Source organism: Ceratotherium simum, chromosome 27 (assembly GCF_057802395.1).
Source record: "Ceratotherium simum simum isolate JZ-2026a chromosome 27, ASM5780239v1, whole genome shotgun sequence".
Taxonomy (NCBI): Eukaryota; Metazoa; Chordata; class Mammalia; order Perissodactyla; family Rhinocerotidae; genus Ceratotherium; species Ceratotherium simum.
The window spans coordinates 19,505,039-19,533,026 of record NC_141926.1 but is presented as its reverse complement, the minus strand read 5'-3'; the positions used below and the strand labels follow the sequence as shown (position 1 = coordinate 19,533,026).

Below are 27,988 nucleotides of genomic sequence, written 5' to 3'. Positions count from 1 at the left end.
GAATTTTGAATATGAACTGTATACTAAATAATATTATGGCACCAGTGTTATAGTTCCTGGATATGATAATAGTGTTGTGGTCATATAGGCGAAAGTCCTTGTTCTAAGGATATAATGTTGAAATATGTAGGGCTACAGTATCGTTATGCCTATAACTAACTCTCAAATAGTTCAATAAAAATAGGGCTCTATATCCAGAGAGGGAGCAAGAGAAATTAACCAAACGTGGCAAAACTTAACAAGTGGTGAAGCTAAGTGTGGGGTTGATCATACTCCCCTTTCAACTTCATTCTGAAATTTTTCAAAATAAAAAGTTGGGGGATTCATCACAGTAGTTTTCAATCACAAAAGTTTGTGTTGCTCACATAGCATGTCAGTGGCGGCAGTTACAGGCCAGCTGTGGCTCTGCAAATTTATTCTAGAATCCAAGCTGTAGAAGTGGCCCCTACTTGGGACTTGTGCTTCTGTGGACGAGGGAAAGCCTTGCACTGGCTCTTTAATGCTTCTGGTCAGACTCACCTAGTTCCCAGCCTCACAGGCCGCTGATTCCAGCAAGTCCCACAGCCGGTGGAAGGTGTATGCCTTCTATAGGGAGCCAGTGAATGAGGGTGTAGAATTCCCTTTCAAGGAGGAAATCAAGAATCCGATAGTACAGTAACCTTCCCATGATCACACAGATGAGCTGGGACTCAGAGTCAGATAGATCTCCAAAGCCTATGCTTTCTTTTTTCCCAAACTCATATTTTTTTAATCTAAATATTTGATTTTACATTTTCAAATTATTATCCATTTCCTTGCTTAGAAAATCAGAAAAAAAATATTACGAGGTACACGGTGAAAATTTTCCCTCCCAGCTTTTTTCCCCATTTACAAGTTCTTACCAAAACCACACATGGCATACCACTGTTATTAATTTCTTGTGTATCCTTGAGAGTTCTTGATGCCTCTATCAGCTAATCCAAATATATATCCTTATTTTCTCCCCTTTTTGACCCAAAATGCAATATACCAAACACATGGTTCATTACCTTGAAAAGTTGTGCTTTTAATCAGTTTGTGTTAGTCTGGGTCCCCTGAGGAACAGACGCCAAGATAGAGTTAAATATGCAAGGATTTTATTAGGGAAAATCCCTGTGAGAGAAAAGGGGAAGGAGCCAGATAAGGCTGACCCCACATGAAGCAGAGAAGGAAGGGAGAGAGAGTGGAGGCATTCTCGATTGCCATGCAAGCTTAAGAAGCTTCATCAAGGCCACGGGGAGAGGTAGGTCCTTGAGCCAAAGTCCACCATCAGAGGGTCCCCAGTCTCCCAGAAGCCGGCTGCCTTAGCATCCCCTTCCAGTCTTTGGCTGGAAGCATCGGGTGGGAACCGGGAGGTGTGGCCTCAGAGCAAACATGGCCGTAGAAATCCATCAGAGCTCAGCGGCTGGGGCTCTCTGTCAATGACGCTCCCTGTAATTGGAGTGGAAAGAGACACACATGAAAGAAGTGGTATTTAAGAAATCGAATAATTAAAGAAGCACTTGCTATGTATTTTACATTTCCTACAGAATAAACACACATACACATCTCTATCAATTAGCTCACATCAGGCCTCAACACCCTCCACTTCCACCTGGCCTAATAGGTGAGGACAGACATGCTATGTGCTAATAAGAAGAGAGGAAGAAGTAGGTGAACCTATGGCTTTTCTTTGTTTTTGTTTTTGTTTTGTTTTTTGAGTGGTTGGTTTTTTTTTCTAGATGATAAATTTTTTTTTTTTTTCTGTGAGGAAGATCAGCCCTGAGCTAACATCCATGCTAATCCTCCTCTTTTTGCTGAGGAAGACTGGCTCTGAGCTAACCCAGATGATAAATTTTTGTTATCTACTTTTTTTTTTGAGGAAGATTGGCCCTGAGCTAACATCTGTTGCCAATCTTCCTCCATTTTTTCCTTTTTTCTCCCCAATGCCCCAATAGATATTTGTACGTCATAGTTGTACATCCTTTTAGTTGCTCTATGTGGGACACCGCATCAGCATGGTTTGATGAGCGGTGCACAGGCCTGCACCCAGGATCCAAACTGGCCCAGGATCCGAACCCACAAACCCCACACAGACGAAGCAGAGTGCGAACCTAACCGCTACGCCACCGGGCCAGCCCCATGGCTTTTCTTTTTATTAGTGTGATACCATGGGGCCAAATGGGACCTTCACTTCAATATCGTTCCTTACCAGCTCCTTAATGGGCTGAGGTGGCAGTGGAGTGTGTGTGCGTGCGTGTGTGTGTGTGTGGTGGGTTTCTGGAGAAATGAAATGCACTTGAATATAATAATGTACACACAGGCCACTCCTTCTGCCACCACCCCTCCTTAAAACATCCTTTTTTTCCTTACAGCACAAAAAAATCTTATCAGTTCTTTCCTAATAGTAGAGAACAAAGGATACAGATTACCAAGGTATATAGTTTCTTGGTAATAGTTTCTGTTTCATTTCACTATATAGAGAGATGTATAGATATACGTGTGTGTGTATGAATTGTGTTAAGAAAGTAAGTTTTTTGTTTCTAACCCCCATTAATAAATACTGAATAATATTTATTTAAAATACTAATGATTCAGTACGTCTTGAAAACTATAATTAAATCACAAGTTGAAGGGATAGTAAGGATCCTTTATTCCACCTCCCCCGTTTAATAGATAGAGAAGATGAGTTACAGAAAGGCTGGTATTTGGCTCAAGGTCATACAAATGCTAGGGTAGCATCTGAGATAATTGGAAACAACAGGGCATGCAGAAAACGCCAAGACTCCTGACATTGGCATGCACTCCTTAAAATGCTCTGATCATCCCACCCTGCAGCAGCCACAACAGATCCTTCATTTCATAGATTTGTGAACACTGCAAGAATTCTCCTCCCATTTGTTTAGGATTTCAAAGATGTACTAATCCCTCAAACACATGTTAATATGGACTTTCTTTGATGAAAAGGGACAGAGATATTCTCCGGAAGCAAGCTCCTCCTTCAGCCCCTCCATCCTATTTCAGAGTGAGAAAGCCTGTTAGACTACCTAGAAGCTCACTTAGAGTTTTTTAGAAAGGGGGTTCATGGCTCCTAGCTGGAGGGGCAAAGGGGCTAAAGTAATGCTCTTTTGGTGAAACAAAATACTTTCCTCCAGAATCCCTCTTCCTTAAGGATACATAACCTTTTATCCACTTTTTATTGTTGTTTTAAACTCTTGACTTCCCCCATCTTATTCCTTATCCCTTGGCTATGACACTTGCCTGTCCTCCCTCCTTTCCCCACCATCCAATCTTGAGCTGCCCTGGGGAGAACACACAAGCTGAGTCCTGATCACCCAAAAGCCACCTACACCCGGTGACTAACTCATGACATGTAGGATCGTGAAGGAATCACAGCCCGAGTTAGACCCCAGATCTCCACTGCTCAGCCCTGTGACCTTGGGCAAGTTGGACCATAATTTACTTAACCATACTGTCTTTGAGGTACACTTAGGATATTTGAAATGTTTTGCTGCAGTGAGCATCAGTCTATCTCACATCTGTGCACCGGTGTAAGTATTTCTTCAGAAGAGGTTCCTAGCAGTGGAATTGCTTGATCAGGGATATATGCATTTGAAATACTGGTAGGTGCTACCAAAGTTTCCATCAAAGCCATTGACACACAAGACAAAGCAGAGACATGTTTATTCCAGATGATAGTTATGAATATTATCATAGTGGTAAAAGGCAACACTTTCACGCATTTTTGAATTTGTGACTGAGGTCCAGGGTCACACCTCTAATCTTCCCTTTCCTGTTTCATATGCAAGAGCTTTTTTAACCCGGCCTGGCATTTACCTGTTTGAGTCTGGCATTTATCTGTTGGAGTGATTGAAGAAAATGCAAACCCAGAGCCAATAATTTTAACTTCTTGTCAATCTTTGGTTCAAAGGGCTGGATTTTATCTCTAAATCCTATTATGAAGGCTTATTCCACACAATTGCATATCTTTGAATAGAATGAGTTGACGTAACTAGACTTTTCTTAGTGTTTTCTTCTGGATTCACTCTCAACCATTTTAACATTATTATTGTTGTTTTACATTACAAAAACGACATAGTCTTTAAATTCAAACATGAGGAATATATAGTGAAGCATGAAAGTCATCCTTCCCAATCTTGCTACATTCTATATCTATACATCTATAGCTGTATCTCAGATACTCATATTTTTCAATCCATTATTTAATATCTAACTGCTCCATCCTGAAATTATTCAGGTTATTCAAATAAATCTCCAAGTAAAAGTGGCAAAGGCAAAGAAATATAGGGCACAACGAGAATAAAGAAATAGCAACTTCCTAAACAATTCTCTCTGTGACAACTGTGGGAGTATTTTGATAACTGTTGGCAGCAGGACACTGCATGTGACGTGGGGAAGGAAACCTTGGCATTCAAACAAGCAAATGGTTTGGCGACAGTTTATTAAATTTCTGCCATGCTTGCAAATGCCAGTAACAATTTCTCAGACTTCGGAATTACTCCATGTGACAGGTTTGAGAATGTTTCACAATTGTCATCAAATAAGTCACCTTTGAAAATTAAAAATTATATGAACTCGAATAATTGTCACTACTGAAACAAAAGCTCACTGGAGTTTAGGGATTTAACTTATGCATTTTCGATGCTTCTCTGCCGTAGAATCAGAGGCTAAGCAAAGGCATCCAAGTAAAATTATAATTCAGTCTTACTAGTAGGTGTCTATCAAAGTATTAAATCTTCTTCAGGCCAAAAATAGTCCACATTCCTTCCTAAATTTATAGCAGTAAATGCTTAAATTAAAAAATATTTCAAATCAATAGCTAACTTTATACCTTAGGGAACTAAAATAAGAAGAGCAAACTAAACCCAAAGCTAGCGGAAGGAAGGAAATAATAAAGATTAGAGCAGAGATCACTGAAACGGAGAACAGAAAAACCATAGAGAAAATCAATGAAACCAGAAGTTGGTTTTTTGAAAAGATAAACAAAATTGACAAACCTTTAGCTAGACTGACCAAGAAAAAAGAGAAAAAACACAAATTACTAAAATTGAGAATGAAAGAGAGCACATTACTACCAACCTGATAGTAATGAAATAGATTATAAGGAAAGCTATGAACAACTGTATGCCAACAAATTAGATAACTTAGATGAAATGGCCAAATTCCGAGAAAGACACAAACTACCAAAATGGACTCAAAAAACTTCCCACCAATAAAAGATCAGGTTCTGATGATTTTACTGGTAAAGTCTGCCAAAAATTTGAATGAGAATTAATACTAATTCTGTACAAACTCTTCCAAAAGATAGAAGAGGTAGGAACACTTTCCAACTTCTTTTATGGGGCCAGAATTACTCTGATACCGAAACCAGAAAGAGATATCACAAGAAAAAAACTACAGACCAATATCCCCTATGAATATAGATGCAAAAAATCCTCAACAAAATACTAGCAAACTGAATCCAGCAATATGTAAAAAGATTATATACCATGACCGAATGGAATTTTTCCCAGGAACTCAAGGGTAGTTTAATATATGAATATTAGTCAATGTAATACACTATATAATAGAATAAGGGACAAAAAAAACCACATGATAATCTCAATAGATGCAGAAAAGACATTTGACAAAATCCAACACCGTTTCATCTGCAGCTACTATTATACATGATGGTGAAAGACTGAGTACTTTCCCTTAAATCAGGAACAAGAAAGAAAAGGATGCCCACCCTTTCCACCTCTATTTGACATTGTACTGGAGATAACATCCAGGGCAATTAGGCAAGAAAAAGAAAGAAAAGCATCTAGATTGGAAAGAAAGAAGTACAACTATCTCTATTTGTAGATAACATGATCTTATATATAGAAAATCCTAAGGAATCCACTAAAAAAGTATTAGAACTAATAAAAGAGTACAAAAAGGTTACAGGATACAAGATCAACATACAAAAATCAATTGTACTTCTACAGACTAGCAATGAAAATAAAGTTAAGAAAACAATTCTATTTACAATCAAGAAGAATAAATTATTTAAGTATAAAATTAGCAAAAGAAGTACAAGATTTGTACACTGAAAACTACAAAACATTGAAAGAAATGAAAGACCTAAATAAATGGAAAGACATCCCATGTTCATGGATCGGAAGACTCAATATTGTTAAGAGGACAAGACACTCCAAAGTGATTCACAGATGCAATGTAATCCCTATAAAAATCCCAGCTAGCTTTTGAGGAAATTGACAAGCTGATTCTAAAATTCATAAGAATTGCAAGGAACCCAGAATAACAAAACAATCTTGAAAAAGAAGAACAAAGTTGGAGGACTCATACTTCCTGATTTGAAAACTTACTACAAAGCTACAGTAATCAAGACAACATGTCACTGGCAAAAGGATACACATATAGAATAACAGAATAAATTAAGAGTCAGAAATAACCCCTATATTTATGATGAATTGATTTTTGAAAAATGTGCCAAGCCACAACAGGGAAAGAATAATTTTTTCAATGAATGGTGCTAGGACAACTGGATATTCACATGCATAAGATGGAGTTATTTACTGAGATATAATTCCCATACCAGACAGCATGCAGAAAAGTTATACCTCAACCTCACAACAGATCAAAAATTAACTCAAAATGGATTAGACACCTAAATGTAAGAGCTAAAACAATAAAACTTTTAAAAGAAAATATAGGAGTAAACCTTTTTGACCTTGAGTTAGACAGTAGTTTCTTAGATAAGACACCAAAGCACAAGTAATGAAAGAAAAACTAGATAAATTGGACTACATCAAAATAAAAAAACTTTGTGCTCAAGACAAGTGGAAAGACACCCACAAAATGGTGAAAAAAATTTGCAAATCATATATCTGCCATGAGACTTGCATCCAGAATATATAAAAAACACAATAACAAAAAAAGACAACTAACCCAATTTTAAAACAAGCAAAGGATTTGAATAGCCATTTCTCCAAAGAAGATCTATAAATGGACAACAAGCAAGAAAAGCAATGAGAAGATGCTCAATGTCATTAACCATCAGGGAAACGTGCATCCAAACCAAATGAGATATTACTTCACATCCAGTAGGTTGGCTATAACTAAAAAGGCAGACATTAACAACTGTTGGTGAGGATGTGGAGGTATTGGAACCCTCAAATGCTGCTGGTGGGAATATAAAGTAATACAATAGCTTTGAAAAACAGGTTGATAGTTACTCAAAATGATGATTAACATAGAGTTATCACCTGGGGCCCAGGGCAGGCCACCCCAAAATATCCCACAATAGCATATTGATTATTTTGTTTTTTTGTTTTTTTTTTTTTAATTTTTTGTTTATTGCAGTAACATTGGTTTATAACATTGTAAAAATTTCAGGTGTACATCATTGTACTTCTATTTCTGCATGGACGACATCATGTTCACCACCAAAATACTAATTACAACCCATCACCACACACATGTACCGAATTATCCCCTTCACCCTCCTCCCTCCTCCCTTCCCCTCTGGTAACAACCAATCCAATTTCTGTCCCTATGTGTTTGCTTATTGTTGTTATTATCTACTACTTAATGAAGGAAATCATACGGTATTTGACCTTCTCCCTCTGACTTATTTCACTTTGCATTATACCCTCAATGTCCATCCATGTTCTCACAAATGGCTGGATTTCGTCGTTTCTTATGGCTGAGTAGTATTCCATTCTGTATATATACCACAGCTTCTTTATCCATTCGTCCCTTGATGGGCACTTAGGTTGCTTCCAAGTCTTGGCTATCGTGAATAAGGCTGCAATGAACACAGGGGTGCATGTACCTTTACAAATTGGTGTTTTCAAGTTCTTTGGATAAATACCCAGCAGTGGAATAGCTGGATCATATGGTAGTTCTATCGTTGATTTTTTGAGGAATCTCCATACTGTTTTCCATAGTGGCTGCACCAGTTTGCACTCCCACCAGCAGTGTATGAGAGTTCCCTTCTCTCCACAACCTCTCCAACACATGTTGTTTCCTGTCTTGTTAATTATAGCCATTCTGATGGGCGTGAGGTGATATCTCATTGTAGTTTTGATTTGCATTTCCCTGATAGTGATTTTGAACATGTTTTCATGTGTCTGTTGGCCATCTGTATATCTTCTTTGGAGAAATGTCTGTTCAGGTCTTTTGCCCATTTTTTAATTGGGTTGTTAGTTTTCTTGTTGTTGAGATGCATGAGTTCTTTATATATTTTGGAGATTAAGCCCTTATCAGATGTATGGTTTGCAAATATCTTCTCCCAATTGTTAGGTTGTCTTTCGTTTTGTTGATGGTTTCCTTTGCTGTGCAGAAGCTTTTTAGTTTGATGTAGTCCCATTTGTTTATTTTTTCTATTGTTTCTCTTGCCCGGTCAGATGTGGTGTTTGAAAAGATGTTGCTAAGACTGATGTCGAAGAGCGTACTGCCTATGTTTTCTTCTAGAAGTTTCACAGTTTCAGGTCTTACATTCAAGTCTTTAATCCATTTGGAGTTAATTTTTGTGTATGGTGTAAGGTAAGGGTCTACTTTCATTTTTTTGCATATGGCTATCCAGTTTTCCCAACACCATTTGTTGAAGAGACTTTCTTTTCCCCATTGTATGTTCTTGGCTCCTTTGTCAAAGATTAGCTGTCCATAGATGCGTGGGTTTATTTCTGGGCTTTTGATTCTATTCCATTGATCTGTGTGTCTGTTTTTGTGCCAGTACCATGCTGTTTTGGTGACTATAGCTTTGTAGTATATTTTGAAATCAGGGAGTGTGATACCTCCAGCTTTGTTCTTTTTTCTCAGGATTCCTTTAGCTATTCGGGGTCTTTTGTTGTTCCATATAAACTTTAGGATTCTTTGTTCTATTTCTGTGAAAAATGTTGTTGGAACTTTGATAAGGATTGCATTGAATCTATAGATGGCTTTAGGAAGTATGGACATCTTAACTATGTTAATTCTTCCAATCCAAGAGCACGGAATATCTTTCCATTTCTTTGTGTGTTCTTCAATTTCTTTCAGAAATGTTTTATAGTTTTCGGTGTACAGATCTTTCACCTCTTTGGTTAAGTTTATTCCTAGGTATTTTATTCTTTTTGTTGCAATTGTAAATGGGATGGTATTCTTAATTTCTCTTTCTGCTACTTCGTTGTTAGTGTACAGAAATGCAACTGATTTTTGTATGTTGATTTTGTATCCTGCAACTTTACCATATTCGTTTATTACTTCTAAAAGTTTTCTGGTGGATTCTTTAGGGTTTTCTGTATATAAAATCATGTCATCTGCAAATAGTGAGAGTTTCACTTCTTCCTTTCCAATTTGGATCCCTTTTATTTCTTTCTCTTGCCTGATTGCTCTGGCTAGGACTTCCAGTACTATGTTAAAAATAGGAGTGGTGACAGTGGGCATCCTTGTCTGGTTCCTGTTCTTAGAGGGATAGCTTTCAGTTTTTCACCATTGAGGATGATATTAGCTGTGGGTTTCTCATATATGGTCTTTATTATGTTGAGGTACTTTCCTTCTATACCCATTTTATTCAGAGTTTTTATCATAAATGGATGCTGGATCTTGTCAAATGCTATCTCTGCATCTATTGAGATGATCATGTGATTTTTGTTCTTCATTTTATTCATGTGGTGTATTACATTGATTGATTTGCGAATGTTAAACCATCCCTGCATACCTGGAATAAATCCCACTTGATCATGGTGTATAATCTTTTTAACGTATTGTTGTATGCGATTTGCTAGTATTTTGTTGAGGATTTTCACATCGATGTTCATCAGTGATATTGGCCTGTAATTTTCTTTTTTTGTGTTGTCCTTGTCTGGTTTTGGTATCAGGGTAATGCCAGCTTCGTAGAATGAGTTAGGGAGCTTCCCCACCTCCTCAATTTTTTGGAAGAGTTTGAGAAGGATAGGTATTAAGTCTTCTTTGAATGTTTGGTAGAATTCACCAGGGAAGCCGTCTGGTCCTGGACTTTTATTTTTGGGGAGGTTTTTGATTACTGTTTCGATCTCCTTACTGGTGATTGGTCTATTCAAATTCTCTACTTCTTCTTGATCCAGTTTTGGAAGGTTGTATGATTCTAAGAATTTATCCATTTCTTCCAGATTGTCGAATTGGTTGGCATATAGTTTTTCATAGTATTCTCTTATAATCTTTTGTATTTCTGAGGTGTCTGTTGTAACCTCTCCTCTTTCATTTCTGATTTTACTTATTTGTGCCTTCTCTCTTTTTTTCTGGGTGAGTCTAGCTAAAGGTTTGTCAATTTTGTTGATCTTTTCCAAGAACCAGCTCTTGGTTTTATGAATTTTTTCTATTGTTTTTTTGGTCTCTATTTCATTTATTTCTGCTCTGATTTTTATTATTTCCCTTCTTCTACTGATTTTGGGCTTGGTTTGTTCTTCTTTTTCCAGTTCCTTTAGGTGCATTCTTAGATTGTTTATTTGAGATTTTTCTTGTTTGTTGAGACAAGCCTGTATTGCTATAAACTTCCCTCTTAGAACCGCTTTTGCTGTATCCCATAAATTCTGGCATGTCGTATTTTCATTTTCATTTGTCTCCAGGTATTTTTTGATTTCTTCTTTGATTTCTTCGTTAACCCAGTCGTTGTTCAGTAGCATTTTGTTTAATCTCCATGTATTTGTGGCTTTTCTGATTTTCTTCCTATAGTTGATTTCTAGTTTCATACCGTTGTGGTCAGAAAAAATGCTTGGTATTATTTCAATCTTCTTAAATTTATGGAGACTTGTTTTGTGGCCTAATATGTGATCAATCCTGGAGAATGTTCCATGTGCATTTGAAAAGAACGTGTATTTGTCGGTTTTTGGATGGAATGCTCTGTATATATCTACTAGGTCCATCTGTTCTAGTGTGTCGTTTAAGGCCAATGTTTCCTTATTGATCTTCTGTTTGGATGATCTATCTGTTGGTGTAAGTGGAGTGTTAAAGTCCCCTACTATTATTGTGTTACTGTCTATTTGTTTTTATGTCTGTTAATAATTGCTTTATATATTTAGGTGCACCTACATTGGGTGCGTAGATATTTACAAGTGTTATATCCTCTTGTTGGATTGTTCCCTTGATCATTATGTAATGCCCTTCTTTGTCTCATTTTAGTTTTTGTTTTAAAGTCTATTTTGTCTGATATGAGTACTGCTACCCCAGCTTTCTTTTCATTGCCATTTGCGTGGAGTATCTTTTTCCATCCCTTCACTTTCAGTTTGTGAGTGTCTTTAGGTCTGAAGTGTGTCTCTTGTATGCAGCATATATATGGGTCTTGTTTTTTTATCCAATAAGTCACCCTACGCCTTTTAATTGGAGCATTTAGTCCATTAACGTTTAAAGTAGCTATTGATAAGTTTGGACTTACTGCCATTTTTTAACTTTTTTTTTTTTCCTCAGTGTTTTAGTAGTCCTTCTCTGTTCCTTACTTCTTCTATACAGAATTGATGGTCACTTTAGTTTGACCTCTGTCTGAAAGCTGTACTCTTTAACTACCCTCCTCCCTCCTTTTATGTTTTTGATATCATATCCAACCTCTTTTTTGTGCATTTGTATCCATTACGTTCTAATCGTGGAAATAGATAATTTTTCCTATTTGTGGTCTTCTCTTTTTCCCTTAAATCAGTCCCTTTAACATTTCTTGTAACACTGGTTTCTTGGTGACAAACTCCTTTAATTTTTGCTTATCTGGGAAAATTTTGATCTCTCCTTCCATTTTGAACGATAACCTTGCTGGGTAGAGTATTCTTGGCTGTAAGCTTTTTCCTTTTAGCACTTTAAATATATCGTGCCATTCTCTTCTAGCCTGTAAGGTTTCTGCTGAGAAGTCAGCTGATAGCCTTATGGGGTTTCCTTTGTATGTAACTTGACATTCTCTTGTGGCTTTTAGGATTCTCTCTTTATCTTTAATTCTGGACATTTTGATTATGATGTGTCTTGGTGTGGGCCTCTTTGGGTTTATCTTGTTTGGGGCTCTCTGTGCCTCCTGTACCTGGATGTCTGTTTCCTTCCTTAGGTTAGGGAAGTTTTCATCTATTATTTCTTGAAATAGATTCTCTGCCCCCTTGTCTCGCTCTTCTCCTTCCGGGACACCTATAACACGGATGTTAGTGCGCTTGATGTTGTCCCAGAGGTCCCTTAGACTGTCCTCACTCTTTTTAATTCTATTCTCTTTTACCTGTTCACCTTGGGTAATTTCTTCTAGTCTTTCTTCCAGCTCACAGATCCGTTCTTCTGTATCCTCTACTCTGCTTTTGAGTCCCTCTAATGAATTTTTCATTTCCAGTATTGTATTCTTCATTTCTGATTGGTTCTTTTTTATATCTTCCATTTCTTTGTTGACATTCTCACTGAGTTCATCTATTCTTCTCCCCAGATCAGTGAGCATCCTTAACACTCTTAGTTTGAACTCTCTGTTGGGTAGGTTGCTCATTTCTGTTTCACTTAGTTCCTTTTCTGGGGTTTTGTCCTGTTCCCTTACTTGGAATGTATTCTTTTGCCTCCTCATTTTGCCTCTTTCCCTGTGCTTGTGTCTATGTATTAGGTAGGTCAGCTACGTCTCCTGCTCTTGGATAGGTGACCTTATGTAAGTGATGCCTTAGGAGGCTTCCAGTGTGCTTCCCTCAGTTCTCAATGGTCCAGGGTGGCCCCTATGTGGGCTACGTGTGTCCTTCTATTGTGGCCTGTTAGCTCTCCCTATAGGCGCCCAGGGAGGCTGAGTTATGCTCCTGGCCAGCTGTTGTAATGCTCAGCTGCTTGTAGTTGTTGTGGGCCCTTCAGTCTCTTTATCAGGTGTGGGGAGCCCCAGCACAGTTGGCTGCAAGTTCTAATACCACATTTGTGTTGCAGTATTTCTTTTAAGTGAGTAGGCCCCCAGTGTGGCAGGTTGTTAGGCTCAGGGCCTTACAATTGCTGTAAACCTCTAGCCTATTAGGTCTCTTGTCAGCTCTCTGAGGATTGCAGCTGGGTGGGGCTGCCCTTAGGCACAGGAGCACCCAATTGTTTCAGGCTTTGGAAGGTGGGGCAAACCTCCTATGTGGGTCTTTGAGAAGCACAAGTCTTCTGCAGCTGACAAGCCCTGTTGCCCACAGGTCCACACACACAGTCAACACAGTCCTGCCCCGTGTGAGCGCCCCAACCTCCCCAAGTGGACCCAGTCTCTCCGGTGGGAGCCCCACACACTCCGCCACCACCCCACACTCTCCATCCGCTCCTTGTGCACACCCTGCCCCGCTCAAGTCAGCTCAGTTGCCAGGCTGCAGAGAATCCAGTCACCAATCTATGCAGGCCCACACGTTGCCTGAGGGCTTGTTGTTAGGTGGGGCCAGTCTCTAGGGTGGGCTGCCTGCCCTGGCTGAGCTGGATTAAATCGGTGCTCTAGCGGGTGGAGCAGACCCTGGGCTAGCAGGTCTCAGGGAGAACTCCAATGGCATCTGTGTCAGCACGCCCACACCAGGCCACAACAATGGCCGCCGCCAATGTCCCAGTCCCTGGAGAGGTCTCACCCCTCACCGAGATGCACTCAGGACCTATTAGGTGAGTCTCTTTTCACCACAGCACTGTGCACCTTTCTTTCTGGTGATTTTAGGATGCTTTCTGGAACGGGTGAGTTTGTGCGCAGGCCCTTTAAGAGCCAGTTTTAGTTTCTTTGTGAACCGGGTTTTCTGGGGGTGCTCCCCAATGCTTTAGTAGCAGGCACAGTCAGATATTATGCCGCTGGTCTCGATTGTGCTGGGTCCACAAAATGCCCACAGCGGGGGCGCTCCCCGGCTCAGGGCCCCGCGCCTCCAGGGAGGCTGCGTACCTGTGAGCTGCTCCCGGCGGCCGTGAAGCTGGCGGCTTGTGAAGGCGACGTTTTTCCTCTCCGGAAGGGGGTCTCTGCCTCTTCTAACTCAGTTAGGATTGTCCGTTGTTGCAGGAGTTCCTCTTATCCAGTTTTCAATTCTGTCTCAGGGGTAATTTTTCCACGAGTAGTTGTAAATTGGCTGTGTCCACGGGAGGAGGTGAGTTCAGAGTCTGCCTACGCCGCCAGCTTGACTCCGCCCTCCATATTGATTATTTTGAATTAAAGTTACTAGAGAAGGAAAAAGGGCATTCTGACCCTTCTGACTCTGTTCCCCCTGAAAACAGGAAATAAATCTCCCAAGTGAAAGGTGCTCTCCCTGCATCCTTATCACCAGAGCTAGGGAATTCAGGGCCAAGAAGCCTGCATAAACAAACCTTGCTAATTTACTACCTCAAGCCTAAACTCTGCTTAAATTCCTCACTATTTATGTACCTCGAATCTAAGTTTCTTCATCCTGTCAGTCCTCACAAATTTATTGTTTCTTCGTGTAACAGATATATATATACTGCCTGCTTTGTTCACTCTCGGAGCATCATTTCTCTATGATCTCCAATACGTATGCATTAAACTGGGTTTTTCTCCTGTTAATCTGGTCTTTTGTCAATTTTATTATTAGTCCATTCATAAGAACGCAAGAAGCATAGAAAGGGATTTTCCCCCACCCCGACATAACCTAGCAATTCAATTCCAGGCATATACCAAGAGAAATGAAAACATACATCCACACAAAAAATTGTACATGAATGTTCATAGCAGCATTATTCATAATAGCCAAAAAGTGGAAACAACCCAAATTTTTAAAAAATTCCTGACCAGTCTGGCTGTCCTTTTGAAAGGATGCCTTATTCTTCATCCCTCGGTCATAACACTTTCCTGCCTCTTCCCATCAAATTTGACATGCCCAGGAGAGAAGACACAAGCTGGGTCTTGACCATCCAAAACTGCCCCAAACTAGCTGGATGCAGTAACATAGCAAAGAGATTTTATGTATTTTACTAGTATTTTGAAGAGCCAGCAAGTTAGCATGGAGGGAGAGGATACTGAATTAATTCAATACATTTTGGTTCCTTATTTACGAAGATGACGTTAATTTTTTAAGAACTTTTGTTATACGTATGAAATTTTGAAATGTATATGAAACGTTTCAGTCATACAGAAAAGAAGAAAAAATAGTATAACAAATGCCATATACCCACCACCTAGGTTAACAATTTGCCACATTCTGCTTCTTCCGTGTTTTTCTGAAGTTCTTTAATATAAATTACAGATATTAAGACATTTCACCCCTAATTTTTCAGTGCGTATCATTTAAAAAATGACATTTTCTTACATAAAAGATGGGTTACACTTAGCTAAAACTTTTGAGGTTAAAACTGGAGATATTTCCAGTACCACAAAGCTTCCATTATTATTCCCATCACTTTTTCCTTTACTAGCAGGAGATGAGGGAAAAATCTTGGATCTGTTAGAATTGGTCCAAGTACTAGCTGAGACTTTATTTTTTGGTGTTTCAAGAGGGGCCCTGACGGCAGGAAGCAAAGTTCTCTTTGACTCTAAACTATTGACAGACTGTGGTCAAGTTAGGCCAAAAGCCAAAGCTCTCCACATTGAAAAATGCTGTGGAAAGATTTGGCTAAATACCAGTAGCTTTTTCTTAATTAAGAATCTCAGTCAACATATTGGAACTTTTGAATGAAGAAGGGAAGGGAGTGTAGAAAAGAGAAAAGTGGTGATAAGAGGAAGATCAGAAGAGACAGATGGTCTTATAAACTCCAACTCAAATGCCACAACCAAAGCATCTCTTTCTTCTATCCCCCATATCCTCTAGTCCAACATTTTTGACTCACCAGGATAAAATTAAGTATACAGTCATGTGTCACTTAACGACGGGGATACATTCTGAGAAATGCATCCTTAGGTGATTTTGTCATTGTGCAAACATCATAGAATGTACTTACACAAATCTAGATGGTATAGCCTACTACACACCTAGGCTATATGGTACTCATCTTATGGGACCACCAACATATATGTGGTCTGTCATTAACTGAAATGTTGTTATGCCGTGGCACATGACTGTACTTTAAACAGTTAGTGAAGGAGACTCTGCGTGTGTGTGTGTGTGTGTGCGCGCGAATGCGTTCAGTGACTTGGGGCAGGATAAGGAAAAAATCTGTTGAGTCGAGGTTGCTTATTATATCGACAACTTTCCAGCAGCAACATGATATGGTATTGTTATCAGAAGACTTGCTTGTTCTTCATTTCTGAATTTGAAGACTCAAACACAAAAGTAGTCTAGTTTTATAGTTGAAGATGCCTTTAAAATCACACACCTCAGTTCCAGTTTCTACATACGAGGAACAGAAGTTCCAGAGGTGTTAGATGGCTTACCTAAGAGTGTCTCGAGGAAAAAAAAAATGTTATTTCTGGAACGGCCAATATATGTCCAGTTCAGATTTTCAGAACTCCAGGATGTTTAGGCCCTGTCCTAGGAAGGAATGACAAGCATGGCCATTTCCGCCATGGGCTCTAACCCCTGCATCCTGCGTGTTCAACAGCACCCACCCCACGGGGCATTTTCAAAGTCTCCACTGTTCCCTGCCATTGTGTTCACTGGCTCCACGCCAGCAGGCCAGCATTTGAACTTCTGTCCCTGCGACGATTCCTGGCACTTCAGGGAATCAGCAGCCTGGCTTTCTTCATAATATTACACTTTCAGGAAAAAAATATTTTTGAAAACTGTTCCAATTACTAAGAGCACTCATGTCTATAAGGAACAAGGCAAGACTTAAAATTCAGTGAAACAATGGGAGGGTTTTAAAGATGATCATATGAGATAATATGCCTTTTCTTGACTTCTCCAGAGAAACATAAATCTTGGTTTGTGTGGTGGACAGAATATCGTCATGTACAGCGTTATCAGTTGTGAAACTAAATATTAATCTTCCGCGGCTCTTCCACTCAGCAACTTTTCATCAGGGCCAAAAAGAACATTCCGGAAAGACTAAAACTATCCACCTGGCTTAAAGGGGACGGATCCAAGAACACAGTGGAATTCCTAAATCTTCGGGAGTGAAAAGACATCATCCTGTTCCTTGTCCATCCCATCCAATTTTCGCTGGAGCAAGGTAGATCAAGTTTATTCACGGTCTCTAACGCATTCCCAAAGATCTTAAAGATGAAAGAACGCAGCTGAGATGCTGGTAAGAAGTTATTGTAGGTATAAAATTTCATCAGCATTAAGAATTTGTTTATGCAAAAAAATTAAAGGTTTATACAGATATATTAGAGAAAAATGTGTTCAGGATACACAGTAAACACCAAATAAATCATAAGCAACCTGTTTTTGCTACACGTACTCCTATTTAACCACCTTAAGTTGGAGTACAAACTAAATTCCGTACTTTCAAAGAATGCCTTGAGGATGGGGCCCAAGGAAAAAGGGCTACAGTGGATTCTATCTTTTTTTCTGTACTCCAAAACAAATTAACCAAAACGCAAAAAATATTTTTAAGTCATGTTTTTCTTTGTTGGCACAATGGCAGAAATACTCCTTGGCAAATAGGTGCGTATTAGAATCCACTAATAAAAATTTAAGTAATTTTTGCTTAAATTCATATAGCCAGCTGTTGCCAATTGGCTATACAAATCAAAAACTTCAAAAGTTCCCTAATTTTTTTTTTTTTTTTTTTGTGATGAGGAAAATTGTCCCTGAGCTAACATCTGTGCCAGTCTTCCTCTATTTTGTATGTGGGAGGCTGCCATAGCATGGCTTGACGAGCAGTGTGTAGGTCTGCGCCTGGGATCTGAACCTGCGAACCCCGGGCCACTGAAGTGGAGCACATGAACTTAACCCCTGCACCACTGTGCCAGCTGCAAAAGTTGTCTGATTTTTATACTCACTAACTACTCTGAGGAAATAATCAGACAAGACTGCAAATATATAAGGATGTGCACCACAGCTTTCTTTATAACGGTAAAAAATCGAAACAACCTAAAAGTAAAATATTGATATGTTAAATAAGTTATTATACCCCTAGAGTAAACACAATGACTGATATCACAGTAGATTGATTGACTTGGAAAGACGGTTATAAGAGTAGAGGTAACAGGGCCGTGTTGCATAGCGAAGACTTTAGATATAGACAGTTCTGGAACCATGTCTTATTCTGCAATTGACCAGCTGGGTGTTCTGGGGCAATTTATTAGACCTCACTCCTACCCTCAATTCCTTCATATGTAGAATCAAAGGAGATAATGAAAATAGAGCACTTAGCAATGAGATTGCCATATAGAGATATTGAAGCTTAAAAGTACTATTAACTTAAGGGGCTGGCCCGGTGCGGCGGCCCGGGGTTCACCAGTTCGGATCCCGGGCACACACTGACGCACCACTTGGCAAGGCCGTGCTGTGGTGGCGTCCCATATAAAGTGGAGGAAGATGGGCATGGAGGTTAGCCCAGGGCCAGTCTTCCTTGGCAAAAAAAGAGGAGGATTGGCAGATGTTAGCACAGGGTTGATCTCCTCACAAAAAAAAAAAAAAAAAAGTACTATTAACTTAAAAAAGACAATGTTGGTATTATGGACTGAATGTTTGTGTCCCCTCAAAATTCATATATTGAAACTCTAATCCCCAATGTGATGATATTTGGAGGTGGGACATTTGAGAGGTGATTAGGTCATGAGGGTGAAGCCTTCATGAATGGGACTACTGTCCTTATAAGAAGAGGCCAGAGAGCTAGCTAGCTTTCTTTCCACCACGTGAGGATACAATGAGAAGTTGGCTGACTGCAACCCGGAAGAGGGCCCTCACTGGAGCCCAATCATGCTGGCACCCTGATCTCAGATTTCTAGCCTTCAGAACTGTGAGAAACAAATTTCTGTTGTTTATACGTCACCCAGTCTATGGTACTTTGTTAGAGCAGCCAGCACTGACTAAGACATTAGGTTAGAAAAACTTACAGAACAATCACACTCTTGTCAAAGATGTATGGATCTATATGTTCATCCACTAGCCAAATACTTATTGAGCATTTACTAACTGATAAGCACTTTGTTAGGCAAAGAGAATAAAATAATCAGCCAAAAATTAGATGGACCCTGCATTCATGGAATCCACAGTCTACTGATTGTGATCAATTGAGAGTAAAATCCCAGCTGTGATGCCAGAGAGGAAAGGGGTAACAAGAGCTTGCAATAGCAGAATGTGATCCATTCAGGAAGGGCAGGGAAGTTTCCTAAGGAAGCGGCAGTTGAGCGGAGACAGAAGGATGAGTCAGCATTGACCAGATGAGATGGAGGTCAACGGGGAGCAGCACACATAACAGTTAAGCACATTGAGTCTGAGTCAGCCAGATGCTGTTCCAAACCTCACTCTACCGCCCACAAGCTGTTGTGTTACTGGGCCTATCACTCACTCAATCTCTCTGTGTCAATGACCTCACTTATAAAGTGGAAATAATAGTTTGCTTTCTTTCATATGGCAGTTATGAGGATTAAATTAGATAAGACGAAAAGGGCTTAGCATAATGACTAATATGCAAATATTCAATGAATGCTAGATAATACTAAGGAAAAAAAAGAAAGAAGATCCAAGTGCAAAGAGGGAAGAGTGTATGCAAAGGCCCTGTGGGAGCATGATGAGAAAAGGGAATAAAGCCCTGGTGTATATTCTGCTTTTATTCTAAAAGTTGCTAGAAGCCATTGAACATGGGGCACTCCATGGTCTCCATCATTCTCCCTCTCAATCTTAGTGCTACAGTCCCACCTGCCAACTCTTATTCTCTAGTACTTGTGACAAGGTCTTTGCATGTTAGTTTCTGTTTTCACAGACTGCTCTTTCCACCTGTCTTCTCTAACTTCCTTCAGATTTTACACTCAGTGTCACTCCCTCAGAGAAGCCTTCTCTGACCTCCCAATTGGGCAAACCCTTTTATTAATTAGCTCCCCTAGCATACATGCTTGCTTTGATGATTAATGTCTATCTCCCCCACCTACATCTGCACAAGATGAGACACTGTCTGTTATGGCACATAATTGTGTCCCCAACCGTTAGCACAGTGGTTGCCCTCTAGTAGGTGCTTATTGCATATTGGGTACTGGAAGACAGAAACGAGGGACAAGAAGGTGGGAGGCAAAAAAGTGGAGAAAAACGAGATTTGGTGGAGAGGTGATGAGATCAGTTCAATTTTAGACTTGATTTTAATTTAAAATTTTAAAATCAATTTTAACTGATTTTGAGTGATACACATAGGCACAGATGTTCTAAAAACAGGGAATACTGATTTGGAGTTTGAGAGAAAGAGCTGAGCTAGAGAGATATAGACTAAGGAGTCACAGAACATGGGAGATAATTGAAGCAAGGGGCTGGGGAATAGCAGGGTCTTTATAGACAGATGGTTTGGGGTCACTAACTGTGTGAAAGAGAGGCTGTTACTAAGTCTCTAAGTCTCCTTTAAGAACCAGAGAGAGATAGGACCCTATCACAGCCAGCCGGACTCCCGATAGCATGCTTCCCATATCCTTAGGCTGCTTCATACCTGGAGTGCTCACTCAGAGAACCTGAATGTTGATCCTACAGAAATGAGACTCTTGATTGGTTTGTCATCTGGAGTTTTCCAGGTACTTACTGATATCAATCAGTTATAGATACGGATGTTAAAATATGCGTAATCATACCCTTCCCAGCTCCCTCATTGGGTTGTTGCAGAAATCCAAAGAGAAAATGCATATGAAAGGACTTTCAAATATCAAGTATCAAACAAATGAAGATGACATTATCATTTCAGAGTTCAAGTGACAACATTCAAGATGGCTTTTTCTTCTTAAGAGAAGAGAGAAATGCATTCCATTGGAGTCCATCTTTTCAGATACCTTAGTGGTTAAGGGTCCTGGAAGTCAGACGAACCTGGGCTTAACTCTGGCTCAATTATTTCCTAGTTCCCTAGTCCCGGGTCACAGACTTAACTTTTCTAAGCCTTTGCTCTTATTTATAAGATAATAATAGTACCTCCTCACATAGTTGATTGTTAGATGATGCCTACAAAGTGCTTTGCACAGTGCCAGACATATAGTACTTAATAAATGTTAATAGTTAATATAATCACTATCTGTAGGAGTGTTCTAGAGAGCAGCGATCAAATGGAAGAATCACTGAATCTTTCCCAAATCCTTTCATTATTCTCTTATTTGGGCTGTCTCACCCCATATCCAAGACGTTGAGTTAGACTGCAGAGCTCCCTGCAACCCAATGGAGAGTTCTTCATCTCCCCACTCACTTTTTAATTAAGGATGTATATTAAGTGTAGTTGTCCTAGGCAAGGGATCTCTGGGGGAAAATAATGTACAACTTGGGTCAAGTGACATCCGAAAAGCAAATCTGTTCCCAGCCAACGCAGAGGGCACAATGCTATTTGGGGGACTGCACAGGAAAGACCTAACTAGTGTTCATTCCAGGCCTGGCTCTTTTCTTATCTTGCTGTGTGATCTTGAGTAAATCACTACCACTTTGGGCCTCATCATTCTTAACTGTGAAATGAGAGACGGGGGAATGTAGGGAGGGGATGGCATTAGAAATTATCTCTAAGTTCTCCCCAAGTTTTAGTTCTTATGATTCCATGCTTATAGACTAATTAATGCCTGTCCATCCTTTGTTTGACTCTGGAAAATGTTTGTTAAATGCTAGCTCCTCCTCCAAGGAAATTCCATTTAAAAAATCATTTTCATATTACCTAATTCCCTGTGAAATTGCTAATTATCATTCAACAAAGAAACCAACCATTGAGTTGATAATAGATGTGCTTTTAAAAAAGAAAGAAAGCATTAATAACTAATTTACTGATGGCTGGTGAACTTGACTTAAATGGCAGGCAGTACTACCTTAGTGACATTAAGTCATTTAGGAGCAAAGAATATGAAAGAAAGAATGTTCCTGGTTGTAGCAGTTAGAACCAGGTGAGGCTAATGAGTTTCTGTTTTTGTTTTCTTCTAGGAAGAAAGTTTTGAGCACTGTATTGGTATAAGGTACCTGAAGAAAGATGTCACTTTGAGAGAGTAACAAAAGCTATGTGCAGGAGACACTGTGGGCTTCTCCAAATACGTCTATTTAGCTGGAAAGGGCTGTGGTTTGAGCACAAGCCATGAGTGTGCTTGTGGATGTATCCGAATGGAATGTTGAAATCAGGCTTATTCCAGAAAATGATCTGAGGAGGCAATGATGAGGGATAAGTCATGAGGATCCCATTAGTTAAAGACCTTAAATTCTATCCAAGGAGTTTAAAATTCATATGAGAGATACTTGAGAATTTATGTGGTTTTGGAAATGCAAGACTTTTTTTTTTTCTCTTTTCTCTAAATTGCAGAGTGTGGGCACATTTTCCAGCACCTTCTCCACACCCATGAGGAAAAATAACCCATCCAACACAGAAATACCAAATCTGAGATGTTGTGAGAAGTCACTCAATTTAAACTCAGCCCTTCTCTTCATTGCTTGTTTTAGGAAATGTGCCTCAACACCTTCTCAACATTACCTTGAATTCAGAATTAGAGTAACTGGAAAGAATAAAAAAATGGCAAAATGTCCGAAAACACCAAGTCCCCATTTATGTTTACCTGACAAAACTGCTTACAGTGTCAGTGAAAGTGGTTATAACACGTGGGGGTAGGGGAGGGGCCATATGATCATGGAGAATGGAGCAGAGTTTAGAGGGCCTCCCGTGGTATTTCCTCCCCATTCCTCCCTACAAGTTGCCCCATGCTTCCTGGGGTAGGGATTCTTACAAGCAGACCAATAATGAAACATACTCCCAACCACTCATCAACGAAGCAGTATTAACTATTGCTATTCCTTTCAGCATCCTGCTCCTGATGTTTGTAATCAGTTCATTATTCGTTCTTACCTTGTGCATTAGTTTTATACTTTATTAAGCATAGAACACAAGTCTGTAAATTTTTTCTACAAGTCTTTTGGAGGCTTGCTTTCTCTATTTTCCAAGTGGTCAATGCACTCATAATTACGAAATGCAGGAGATGATTCTCAATCCTCTTTCTAGCATTTGACACTGAAACACTTCCACCTTTGACTCCTGATTCTCTCCCAGTTCCTCTCATGCTTTTTAAATGGCTCTTTCTTGTGTTTTTTCTCTTCTTTTCTGTTTGTTTGTTTTAATTTAGTTGTGAGACTTTATTTTTTAGAGCAGTTTTAAGTTCACAGCAAAATTAAGCAGAAGGTACAGAGATTTCCCATAGTCTCCCTCCCCCAACAAACGCATGGTCCTCCCTATTATCAACCTCCGCCCCCAGAGTGGTACATTTGTTACAACTGATGAACCTACATGGACACATCACCACCCAGAGTCCATAGCTGACCTTAGAGTTCACTCTTCGTGTTGTACATTCTATGAGTTTGGACAAATGTGTAATGACACGTCTCTACCACTGTAGTATCGTAGAGAGTAGTTTCACTGCCCTAAAAATCCTCTGTGCTCTGCCTATTCTTCCCTCCCTCTCCCCTAATCCCTGGTTACCACTGACCTTTTTACTGCCTCCACAATGTTGACTTTCCCAGAATGTCATATAGTTGGAATGATACAGTACATAGCCTTTTCAGATTGGCTTCTTTCACTTAGAAATATGCATTTAAGTTTCCTCCAAGTCTTTTCACGGCTTCATTTCTTTTTAGTTCTGAACATCCATTGTCAGGATGTACCACAATCTATTTATCCATTCACCCAGTGAAGGACATCTTGGTTGGTTCCAAGTTTTGGCAATTATGAATAAAGCTGTTATAAACATCTGTGAGCAGGTTTTTGTGTGCACATAAGTTTTTGACTCCTTTGGGTAAATATCAAGAAGCATGATTGCTGGATTATACGGTGTGATATTGTGGTATCATAAGAAATATATATTTGGTCTTTGTGCCTGGGTCCATGCACAGAGCTCCTAAAATCCTTGTAATTTCCTTACTGATGGGATGATAGGAGCATGTTTTGTTATAATATTTGGTCTTAGTCCCAGGTTCATGACACAAGAGCTTCTAAGACCCTTGGAATCTCCAGAGTGATGAATGTCTTTTGTATGCTAATGAGATGACTGGTGGCTGGGGGCCCCTAGACAGCTTCAGGTTGGGGGCTGGTCACCAGGAAGACCAAGGTATGATTACAGGATTGAAACTTTCAGCCCTAACCCTCAACCCCTCCACCCCCCTTCAGGGAGGGGAGAGAGGCTAGAGATTGAATCAATCACCAATGACCAATGATTTCATCCATCATGCCTACTTAATGGAACCTCCATAAAAACCCCTAAACTACAGGGTTCAGAGACCTTCCAGGTTGGTGGATGTATCCATATGCTGGGACTGTGGCACACCCCAATTCCATGGGGACAGAAGCTCCTGTGCTCAGGACCCTTCCAGACCTCACCCTATGTACCTCTTCATCTGGTGTTAGTTATAGCCTTTATAATAAACAAGTAACAGTAAGTAAAGTGTTTCTCTGAATTCTGTGAGCCATTCTAGCAAATTATCAAACCTAAGGATGGAGTTGTGGGAACCTCCAACTTTGTAGGCAAGTCAGACAGACGTGTGGGTACCTTGGGTACCCAATACTTGCAATTGGAGTCTGAAATGAAGGTAGAGTTGTGGGACTAAGCCCTTAACCTATTGGGTATGCACTAATTCTGGGTAGTTAGCATCAGAATTGAACTGAATTATAAAACACCTACTTGGTGTTTGGAAAGTGGAAGAACTGTTTGGAGTGAGGGGGAAAAAAACCCATACATTTAGTGTCAGAAGTGCTGAGGGTAGAAACAGATCATATATTCCAGGAGTATGTTTAGTTTTGTAAGAAACTGCCAAACTGTCTTCCAAAGCAGCTGTGCCATTTTGTATTCTCACAGTTCCTTTTGCTCCACACCCTTGCCAGCATTTGGTGGTGTTGGTGTTGTCAGTGTTCTCTATTTTGGTCATTCTAATAGGTATATAGTGGTATCTCATTGTCGTTTTAATTTGCATTTCCTTGAAGACATATAATGTGGAGCCTCTTTTCATGTGCTTACTTGCCATCTATATATCTTCTTTGGTGAGGTGTCTGTTAAGGTCTTTGGCCAATTTTTTAATCAGATTTATTTTCTTATTGTTGAGTTTTAAGGGTTTTTTTGTATATTTTGGATAACAGTCCTTTATCATATATATATATACAATTTTTTTTTTTTGCAAATATTTTCTCCCAATCTGTGGCTTGTCTTCTAATTCTCTTGAAATTGTCCTTCACAGAGCAGAAGTTTTTAATTTTAATGAAGTCCAGTTTACCAATTCTTTCTTTCATGGATCATGCCTTTGGTGTGGTATCTAAAAAGTCATCACCAAACCCAAGATCATCTAGATTTTCTCCTACGTTATCTTCTAGGAGTTTATAGTTTTGCATTTTACATTTCGGTCTATGATTCATTTTGAGTTAATTTTTGTGAAAAGTGTAAGATCTGTGTCTAGATTCACTCTTTTTGCATTGGTCTTCTTCCTACCTCTTATTGGATTTATTTCCTTGGATTTATCTCCACATAAATATTCACTTCTTTTTCTGATTGATCTCCTTCATTCACTCTCATGGCTTCTCTTGTCTTCTAGAAAGGTCCTCAAATAGTCCATAAACTATGTGCATCAGAATCAACCAGGGTGCTTGTCAGAAATACAGCTTCCCAGGTGCCCCTGAGATGGAAACTTCTGGGACTCAGAATTTTGACATAATTTTAAGCAGAGAATCAAATTCTGCTCCTCAGAATCTAGGGGATTCTGAGGAGCAGAATCTTGGAAATCACTGTTCTAGGAGATGTTGATGATATCTACATTTATTTCTTGAGTCAATGCTGAGGGTTTCCTAAGCTCTAGCCCAATCTTTCTAACAGTTTGCTGGTCATCTAAGCTGATAACCCTCAGTCAACTCATCCCAAACCTGCCGGAACTATGTGTGCTCCCTATGTTTCTTATTCAGTTAATGATGCTCTGTATAACCACCCCATACATCCACCTAGGCTAGAAATCTCAGTTACCTACAACTTCTCCCTTTTCTCGCATATCTAATTGATGACATCATCCTGCTGACCAGGTTTGGGAAATATCATTTGACTCTACCTGCTTCTTCACTTATCCCACTGTGACCATTTACTTCATGCCTCATCTCTGTCTCAGGACATCACAACAGTTTTCAGACTTATCTAATATTCTGATTCTCTTATCTCGAGTCCATTCTCTACATTTCCATTTGCATCATCATCCTAAGGTGGCAATGTCTCATAGAACTTTCTGTGATGATGGAAATGCTCTACATCTGCGTTGTCCAGTAGGGTAGCCACTACCCCCATGTGGCTACTGAGAACTTCAAACGTGGCTAGTGTGACTGGAGAACTGAATTATAAATTTAATTGAATTCAAATTTATATAGCCACATGGATCTAGAGGCCACCATATTGGACAGCACAGTTTTAAAATATGGGTTTTTTCATATCCTACCTTAGTGCTTTCAAAAAGCTCTTTACCTACAGGATAAAGTCTAGAGTCGGTAGTGTAATACTGAATGACCCTCATAGTCCAACCCTCTTTTCAGTTTCTGTCACCTCTCTGCCCCTAATTCCATGTGTACCCTAGAGCTATTGAAACTTACTTTTCCTAAACAAGCCATAATTTTTACATCTCCCAGCTTTTGATCCTGCTCTTTGCTCTACCTAGAATGCCCTTCCCTTATTTCCTTCCTTTCAAAATTTGACTCCATTTTCAATGCCTAATAAAGAAAGCCCTGCACCCACCCCCAACAGAGGAACATCCCCTTATCCTTGACCTCAAACAAGCTATTTAGCATCTCTCAGCCTAGTTTCCTCATCTTTCAAGTGGGAATGATAAACTTTCTCCCTCACAGAGTTGTTGGGGGTTTAGATATTGCACAATTCAGACTCTACCACTGAGGAAGCACTCAATAAAAAACTGTTGTTACTATTTTCTGTCCTCCCGGAACACTTACCACATGGTATCAGAGGTCTTTCCAGATGGGACTCTCTCTCTCCTCAAGACTGTGAGCTCATTAACAGCAAAGACTTGATCTTGTTCACCATTGTCCGCCAGCATCCGGCACAGTGTAGCTATTTGACAAATGTCTTGACTGGGTGACAAATAAGTAACTGAGTGAATCAATTATTCACGTAGGTCTCAAAAAACAATAATTTTTTAAAGTATGCCTTTTTCGTGTGTATCTTTAGGGAGCACCAAAAAAAGACATGCAAATGTGGCAAGAATGAGAAAAGAGGATGCCAACAACTTTTCTTGTGGAGCATTAAATCTTTCTTGTTACTGACCAGAAAAACTGGCATATAAGGCTGTTAAATCTGTGTCCCTTCTCCTTGCTTGACTGGAGTATGAACTCTAACATTTTTGCCATTTTGACTTTCCTTTCTGGGCTCCCTGGTTCCTCTGCCCCTCTCCCCACCATGGGTATTAAGCTTCCATCACTGTCACCAAGGAAACAGCGGGGATGCCTCATTCCTCACAGCTCTGCATATTTAAACTCTGGTCGCCTTTGTCCACTGAGCTAGCTAAATTGTTCCCTCGCTTGCCACTAAATCTACTGTCTTCTATACAGAACTTTATCCATTATTCTACCTCTAACATCAACAACAAAAAGATGTATAACAAGTTCTTCTCTTGGGAATGGCCTTTTTCTAAATCTGTCAATACTCTTGAATGCACCAGACATTTTTGGTCCCTAGGAGCAAATATAAAAATGGCCTGTTCAGCCTTTGTAGTGTGTGCAGTACAAGTGCGGGTCAATTTTAAAGCACGCAACAGAGCATTCATAATGGGTTTCCCTTTTAAAAGCACAGTAGACCAAAAATAAACCTGACGAAGGTCAGCTGTAGAGTTTTAACATGTGGAAAACTCCACAGGCGGCAGTTATGTAACTGGAAAGAAACACGATAAATATTTCACACCGTTAGATGAACTTCCAACTCTGACACGTGAAAAGCAAAGAACACAAAACACACCTTAACTCTCTCCAAGGAGCAAAAAGCTTACACTGAGAAGGGGCCAAGGCGATTGCTAAATTCTGAGACTTGCCTTCCAGCACGAGTCTT

The 27,988-nt window shown here is 39.6% G+C and overlaps 2 long non-coding RNA genes across 2 annotated transcripts; one reads left to right on the top strand and one right to left on the bottom strand.

The window, feature by feature from the left end:
• Positions 1-1,045: 1,045 nt before the first annotated feature.
• Positions 1,046-27,988, bottom strand: LOC147913440 (uncharacterized). The gene is made up of 3 exons (XR_015548723.1): positions 27,899-27,988; positions 26,881-27,018; positions 1,046-1,449 (listed from the first exon to the last, which is right to left on the bottom strand). It is a non-coding gene; the product is annotated as an uncharacterized LOC147913440 (long non-coding RNA).
• On the top strand, positions 13,399-23,727 carry LOC147913441 (uncharacterized). The gene is made up of 3 exons (XR_015548722.1): positions 13,399-13,563; positions 16,839-17,076; positions 21,864-23,727. It is a non-coding gene; the product is annotated as an uncharacterized LOC147913441 (long non-coding RNA).